The following is a 9,132-nucleotide window of genomic DNA, read 5'->3' on the forward strand; positions in this document are numbered from 1 at the left end:
CAGAAAAGATACATGCATGAAGTATAATGTATTCAAAAGATCAAAATCTCAATGAAATCAACAGCATCCGATATTGGCATGACATTTGCTTGAATTGAGGTGGGAAAGCAGAAACAAACTTTTAACGGAATGGACGAAGGGCACACACTTCTAAAATTGCTCAAGTTCAATGACACGTTGCATTAATAGTGTGTATGACCACCCCCTTTTGTAAGATACGCAAAAGCTGTACGACTCACAGAAAAAGTGTGAATACATTGACATGGAATACATCGCCCTTCTTCTTGGAGAGCCTGGATCAGTTCTTGCCAGTTGGCTGGAGGATGTGGTTGCTGTCAAACATCAAGATCCATGACCTCCCAGAGGTGTTCTATGGGGGACACGGCAGCATGTTGACGTTGTTGGCTGCAAGAAAGTTCTGTATGATTTGGGCTGTATGGGGTCTGGCATTGTCATGCTGATGAAGGACACCACATGACAGCTGCTGTAGAAATGGTAGGACAATCGGACGAAGAATGTCATCCTTGTAGCGCTCAGCTGTCAAATTTCTGTTACTGATGACCAGTGGTGTTCTCTCGTACCTACAAGTTCTTCCCCACACCATAACACCCCCTCCACCATACGGCTCGACCTCCTGAACACTACATGTCGCCGTTCATGCTCCCCTTGAGTAAACTTAAGGAAAATAAGCTATCGTCCATCAGCTCTGAACAGAAAGAACCGGTTTTCATCAGTCACATTGCTGCCAACAACGTACAGTATAGGCCCATTTCAATCTCTGATGAAGATGTTGCGCTGTCAATAATTGTCCTCTGTCAGATCTGTGTCGCTGATGACGTCACTGTCAGGAATCAATTCCGGAGATGCAAGTACCGGCCTTCTTTAGGCAGATTTGCCCTGGGTCTGCCAGTTCTTGGCCTGTCTGATGTCTGCCCGGTTTGTCTGTAACATTGTATCAGGTTAGTTAAAGCAACCAAAAGTACTAGCAATGTGGGCATGGGTGGCTTCTATCTGTATCAAACCCAGGGCCCAATTGCGTTGTTCATGTCAATCATGGGATTTTTGTGGTGAATGTCTGACATGCCATCCGTACCATTTATATACCCTCATTGCATGTTTAGTTTCGGCTGTTTTTCACTTTTTCACATCTACAAAAAAATGTGCCGTGGATGTGTTTCGCTTTCTGGATAGAGCATTGTTGTGTTTGGACGATGTGTTATGCATTGATTTAGTTTGAACTTGTATTTTTTAAATTTTTGCAATTTCTTTTGGCCGTCAGCTTATATGGGTTTGTAGATTCCAGAGGACTAGTGTGAACGGACTGTAAGTAATACATTCTGGGTTTTCAGCATTAATAGGCGGTCCTGGGTGACTGCTGTACCAACCATGTGTGATGTCTTATGCTTATTATAGAAATAGATTTCCTTGTTTAGATCGGAACTTAGTGATTGAGTGAAGAAAATATTACATGGACTATCTCAAGAATGATTGTATTTCTTATGAGTACAGAAATATCAGGTAAATCTTGTGTACATTATTCAATGTAATTAGTTTCAGTCATTCCACTGTCTATGCTCTTCTGCGTCTAATAGGACTCGCAGTGAATGTTATTTGAATCCGTAGTTAATTTGGGTTAGTTATTGCCCTCATCCCTTATTTGGGAGTAGGATGGAGCGAATCTGGTATGACCCATCTGATTCATCTATGTTGTAGGTATGACTTAAACAGTGCTTCCATTAGGTAGAACACATTCTCATGGAAACCACATGAGACGTCATGGTTGTCAAGGCAATTACTATTAAATAGTTTTTGACAGTTTATCTATGGGTTTGTTTGATATGACCTTTCTGTTAAATTACTATTTTGATAAAATAAAATATCCAAACCAGGATTTTAATAGTCCAACCTTACTATCATGCCAAACTCACAAACATCATGTGTAACTTAGACATTATTAAACTCATTTGATCCAACAATTCAAGGACAATTTATTTGTCTTCTATATATGTTTAATAACCTCTTTACGTACTGTGATATAATGAAATACAGTTCAAAATTGTGTTAAACTGTCAATTTTTAGTGTTGTCCATCCTGCCAAATTTACAGAATAATTGTGACCAAGCATGTCATTATATCAAGGTTTGACTGTACTATTTTCAGTATTATTCACTATTTATCATTGTCGATTTACTGCTGAATGGTTACTTTTTTAGCATATTTCACAAAGCTGAATACTGTTTTATAAAAACTTTATTGAGCAGATTAGAATAATATGACGATGTTTTAGATGGATGAGGGAGTCGGGAAGAACTTTGTGCAAGCTGTTTTACAGGCATGGCCATTGTTACAATATGGCTCCAGGAGCATGGTCATTGAGGAGTTAGTTTTGGTAGATCCAACCCAAAAAATGATATTTTTGCTCTTTGCTGATTGACTCATACCTGCATATTTTTCCATTTTTAAATTGTATGTGAAGCAGACCTCACAGGTAATTAATCATGACATCATAGCAGATAGTTCTGGCTGTTTTTATGACAATAGATTGATTGCTGTCTGTGGTTGGCAAACCATCGGTTTTCTGTATTTTCCACAAAGGTAAAGGGTAATATTTGGAAGTACCTGCAGACAGAAATACATGAGGGGGTCTCAGCATCAAATTCACACTTGTGATTCTTAATACTGATTTCTAACAGATAACCCATCATTTCCTTGTACTGTATTGTTTATTTTCTAACTGTATGTCTTCCTAAAATTTCTCTTTTGTTTTTTCTGATTCACTGTGCAGAGTTGCGTCCCTTGGGCACGCCAGAAACCTATGATTGTGGGTTCGAATCCAGGTTCTCCCCGATTATGTTTCTAGGTTTGTCAGAACCATACCCGTGGTCGTGGGTTTCACTGAAGTGTTAAACATCTGAGACCTGCATCACTTCGGGCTTACCTCCCACATTAAGCTGACACGCCGCGATATAACTGGAATACTGTTAAAAGCGGCGTTAAACCCAACTCACTCACTCACTCTGTCACCACTAGTTGAAACAAGAAATGGAAACAAATACTGTTCTTTTCCTTCCTGTATATATAGTGTTGTGAAATAACCATGATGGTCAGTTGTCTTCTTTATTAGTGTGTGCATTTTACCTCTGGCCTGAAGCCCTAGTCTAGCTGATTAGTCAGGCTAAAAGTACCAAAAGACAAGGATACAATGATAGTAATACAGATATGCTAACCAGTACAATCTTAGTGGAATGATTACAGTAATTTGGACCAAATTCTTCCAAGTTAAATTTGCATTGAAAATACCAGTACACTAGATAATGACTGAACTGTAAAGATCTGGGTTAGAATAGGTCTTCAGCAAACCCATGCTTGTTGTAAGGGGCAACTATGCTTGTCATAAAAGGTGACTAATGGGATTGGGTGGTCAGCTCGCTGACTTGGTTGATGCATGTCATCGTAGCCCAATTGCCTGGATCGATGCTCATGATGTCAGTCACTGGATTGTCTTGTCCAGACTTGATTATTTTCATATAGCTGGAATGTTGCTGAGTGTGGCGCTAAACAACAAATAAACAAACAAAGATACTGACCTCACTGCAGTCATTGTGACATGTGAAATCAATTAATAATCAGTTAATAATCACTTGTTTTCGAATGTGATGGTGGCAGTGGGGTAATCTAGTGGTTAAAGCATTAGCTCATCACATGGCAGGCCCGGGTTTGATTCCCCGTTGGGTACAATGTGTGAATCTTCGGCTGTTGAGAATCCTCAACTCTTGACATAGCTCCATTTCCATTATTTTTTATGTGTACTTTATCTTTCATTGCTGTGAATATCATGAAGAAAATCAAATACTTTTTAGCCCAAATCTTTAACCAACACATCCAGTGTGTTCTCTGGTCATATTATCATCAGTTGTAATCAGAATATACACTTTACTTTCATATTATCACTTACATGTTTTCCAGGATCATGCCAAAACAACAGTTCAAATGTATGTGTTGCCAACATTGTTGAATATTTAGTAGACACTTATTAAATCAAAATCCCTAAACTCAACATATCTTTTAAGACGTACTGTATTATCTTGGAAGAATCCTGATCCCCACCCATCCACCAACACTCACACCCCTTAATAACAACATTAATCATCTATAAGTCTAAAAAGGGAGATATTGCTTGTGGGTGGTGCTTACATTTTTGCTAGGTGTATATAAAATCCACCAGAACACTGCCAGTACTGTTGTCTGTTTTGCTTGAACTGCAGATAGTTAACTTGTCTCATTTTCAGTGATGACTTGGAGGTTTCATTATGTGGTGTGAATGGTGGTTACAGCATATTAGCATCTTTCCTCAAGGCTGTCATAATGTCTTCAACGCAATGCAATGGCTGTTTTTGCTTTGTCTTAAGGTAATGAATGGAATCGGTTGCCCTGTGGTCAAAGTCAGCTTGCTATATATGGTTGTCCTGTACTCATTCCAGGATCCGCTGCACACCGATTATGATCCTTCATTTGTCAACATTGTACCTCTTGTCATGAGTTCGTGGTAAATGTTCACGACCAGCCTTACTTTGGTCGGCGGTTTGAATCCCGGGATTGACACTGTTTATTAATCTCCGTCTTGTTGACATCGTACTTCTTCTCATGGGTTCCCTGTTTTCCTCCACAGTTCACATTATTTAAGAAATAAATGACAAGTGGGAGTTGTTTATCATACAGTAAAACACTGCAGGGAGAATAAACCATTTGGAGCTGATCGTACAATAAAACACTGCATGCTGCGCCCCTCATGGTTTATTTTCCTGCAGTGTTTTATTGTACGATAAACAACTCCTATGCATCATTTATTTGTTAAATGAGATAACACTTATAGCATTATGTACAGTCTCATTAAGGATGTACATGCTTATCAAATATTTATTCATCTTTAAGTAATGATGACTCCCTGAATAGAATCCGACATCGGCAATGTCGGACAAGTCCAAGTTATGAAAATTTGGTCTTTCCCACATATTCTGACAATTCTTACGTCGATTATCTGTACCTTGTCATATTTCTCCCACTTTTGGACATGATTGTTCGACCATTGCGTTCATCTGCGCTGTCCAGCTACATCTATGTGCAACAACTCACTATAGACATTTCCCTCTCAAAATAATGTCGTCAAATTTACGACGTCAAGTTTGAGCGCATGTTCGGATCTGCAGAAATGACGTCATGGTAGAATAATGTTTTATCGTGAAATAAACCATGCTTTGTTCTTTATTGTTCTTTGCGATTTATCGCATGGCTATCTTATATCACTGCATTCAATCTGAGCAGCTTTCAAATCCACTCGTAAGAGCAGGAGTATTCTCTGATGACTGAGATACCTCTTGATTCTTCTTGTAAATGTCGCCTCATTGGGATGAAGGGGCATAAAGAGCTGCAATAACTTCATTTTGTAATGATTAAGTTTTGAACTGTTAAATGAAATGATATACATGATGGTTTTCCCTAAATATTACAAACTTCAATAAAATCCGAAAGTGATTAAATTGGGACTTTACATATGAGATGGTTCTTGATTTCATTTGTTTTTTTTATTTAAATACATGGTTTTTTTAGACATTAATTGCCTCCCTTGTTTATAGTTTTCTTCTGATCGGTCTGGGGTTACAGTGGGCCCAATCGTCAAAGGCAAGCAATTCACTGTGCAGAGTTGCATCCCCTGGGCGTTCCAGAATCCGATAAAATGAACATGAGTTCGATTCCTGGTTCGTCCTGATTATGTTTCTAGGTTTGTCAGCACCGTACCCGTGTTTGTGGGTTTCACCAAAGTTGTAAACGTCGGAGACCTGCATCATTCGGGCTTCTCCTCCCACATTAAGCTGACATGCCATGATGCAAATGAAATAATATTCCAATGGGAGTTAAACCCAACTCACTCACATTGTTTTATTGCTGTACATCAGGATCACCCCCATACATTATTACGCAAGTGTAAATAGTTTTATGTTCTCAACTGCAGATATTCATGAGTGAACATGAATTAGTGGAGCTTTAACAGCATAATTACAACTCTTATTTTATGTAATTGTATATAGTTTCTTGATGTTTTAACCTCAAACATTGTATTTGTGGACTTGTTTGACTTGTTGATAGTGTTGTTCTGTTTTGCAGATGGTTTCTATGCTGAAATATTTCAGGTGTAAAACATGTCTGTAGGGTAGGAACCTCAACTGGGTGAGACAAGTCTATTATTAACTTGGTATATAGCTCCAGACTGACTGCTCAAAAGCTCTCTTGAAGCTCGCACAGTTGGTATGGCCGTATATATTTTGCTGAACAAGTGTGTCTTCAGATGTTTTTTGAAACTGTTAAGTTCACTGAGCATGCTGAGTTCTTTGGGCAGGGCGTTCCAAAGAAGAGGACCAGCCCTTGTAAAGCAGCGATCCCCGTAGGAGATTGTTCTTGATTGTGGCACTTCAAGCAACGATTGATCACAAGATTATAGGGTTCTTGTTGGCTGGTATTGTATGATGAGATCCTCCAGGTAGCTTGGAGCAAGACCATGCTGTGCCTTGAACACAAGAACGAGAACCTTGAACCGTATTCTCTGTTCTACTTTAAGCCAGTGTAGACCTTTGAGAATCGGTGTGATGTGCTCACAGCGTTTGGCTCTAGTGACACTTTTGACAGTGTCCAAGCATTAATTGAGCTGATAAATTATGACATGAAATGCAGAAATCAAATATTTAGAAGCTTTTACAGCCATTTTGTTTTAACAATGAACAAATAAAATAAAACACAATCAAAAACTGAATAAGATGAAGTGCCATCAGATTTATGGTTATCTGTGGACGTTTCGGATAAAACACGACTGAGGTTGTGGTTGACAGTAAAACCTAAGGGAAGCAGAGACCAAGCGAGTAAAACTGCCGGATGTTTTATCCAACTTACGAACTGTCGAAACAACATTTATTTATATACTACTCAAAAGAAGTTAAGGATCACCTGATTCTTTCATATTACTGTAGTTAATCTCTCATGTCATGACAGATTAATTTTACCATTATGAATCGGGTGATCCTTAACTTCTTTTGAGTAGTATATTTGTTTAATATGTATAAAATTGTGTTGACAGTCTGGAAAAAATGCTCCTAAAATCTATATAGCTTGGGAATATTCGCTAAACATGGTATCGTTTCATGAACCACATATCTTCAACCAGTCCTGTGGCCTAATTGTTAGAGTGCCAGACTATTGATGAGGAGGTAGTGGGTTCGATTCATTTCATGTCTCTGATTAGTGGATGTTTGAAACACTAAGTCCGACCTTCATCTGCTTGTCGTCTTACCAGTAAAACGTAAAACCTCATACCAAGGATGAGGTCTTGGTAATAGGTTATTACGAAAACAAGTAATGCCAAGGCAATGGTCAATGTCCATAATAGGTTTATAATGGAGGTTGATCTTGATGAAGGCAGGTTGGTGCTGAAACATGGAGAAGAAGAAAAACAATTGACCAGGTTAACCTTGTTTAGTTGCTTCTGTTGACATATCTTAGTCACTGTTTGATTCAGGTTGTTTAGGTTTGTCATTCTTCCAATCTAAAGCATACACTGTAATAATGTGTAGCGTTTCTTCCAGAGTCGATTCTGTGATGTTTGACCTCTTGTGTTGTATGTATGTGTATTGTCTGTACGAGTGTTTGATGTCTCCGATGCCAATCATGTGTCAATCATAATATTGTCAATAAATATTTCAACACCTTTGTTTCCCTTCACTGTTGTTGTCTGTTGCTGTTGTACTAGGACGGGCCTCCAGACACCTCATCACTTTCCTATGTTTGTTTGTTTGTTGTTTAACGCTGCACTCAGCAATATTCCAGCTATATGGCAGCAGTCTGTAAATAACCGAGTCTGGACCAGTCGATCCAGTGATGACATCATGAACATGGATCCACGCAATTTGGATACGATGACGTGCATCAACCAAGTTAGCGATCCTGACCACCCTATCATATTAGTCGCCTCTTACGACAAGCATAGTTGCCCTTTACAGCAAGCATCAGTTGCTGATGACCTATTCTAACATTCCTGTCCTGTCCGGTCATTTCCAGTAATGTCCGGTCATTTCCTGTCCTGCATAGCCAAGAACCATGCTGATAGTCACTCTTTTCTGCGTAGCAGCTGAGAAAGGCCAAAAGTTTTGTTGTCATGGATACAGTTTAGTGATGATAATTATTTTTGGTTCTGGTTCAAGTCAAACTATTCAGTCTTTCAGACCAAATAGCATCTCCTATATTCTGCTCACAAGAGCAAAGGTTAAGCAATTGAAACTTGTCATTTCTGACATATGTAATGTAACTGAAGAATTCAGCACACTTCTTGGTCCCATAATCATTACTGGAGGTAGCCATCATGCAGAGCTACAATCACTAGTTTTAACAGGAGAGTTCTGATTGGTTCTAGAAACTATCCATTCAGTGCCAGCTGATTGGTCAGAGCATGCCATTCTACGTGTAATGAGTGAGTGAGTTTGGTTTCATGCTGCCTTGCACAGTATTTAAGTCATCATGGCATGTCAGCTTGATGTAGGGGGATCGGATGCAGGTCTGAGAATTTTACCATTTTGGTATGGTTTTGGTACGGAATTTAGGCACGAGTGTCATAGACACAGTATGACATGAACATGAATATAATGTTCTATTTATTACCAAAGATGTCTACACACAGACAATTTTAGTGTTTACCTATTAGGACAGCAAGTCGCAACAGCAATGGAACCACAATTTATCGAATGACGTCATCAATCATCAGCTATGATGTCGTTTCCATTGCGACGTCGTTCCGACCTCACGCCACAATAGGATTCAAATGATGTCAACAATCGAATCAAAGCCATCCAGATGACGGAAACAATACACTGTTGTCCCAAGACGTGATGTGATCCTAGAGCACATATGATTTTAATAAACCCTGATATTTAGGTACCTCATACGGAATAAATTGAGGACAAAACTGGGATTTGAACACAGGATCACACGATTCTGACATGCACAAGGGATGGAACTCTGAATAGTGAATTGCTGTGATTTGATGACTAGGACATTATGGAGGTAATGAAGACTGTTTCTCATACTTTATAC

The sequence above is a fragment of the Haliotis rufescens genome, unplaced genomic scaffold (genome assembly GCF_023055435.1).
Source record: "Haliotis rufescens isolate VD_foot unplaced genomic scaffold, xgHalRufe1.0.p SCAF_20, whole genome shotgun sequence".
NCBI classification, from domain to species: domain Eukaryota; kingdom Metazoa; phylum Mollusca; class Gastropoda; order Lepetellida; family Haliotidae; genus Haliotis; species Haliotis rufescens.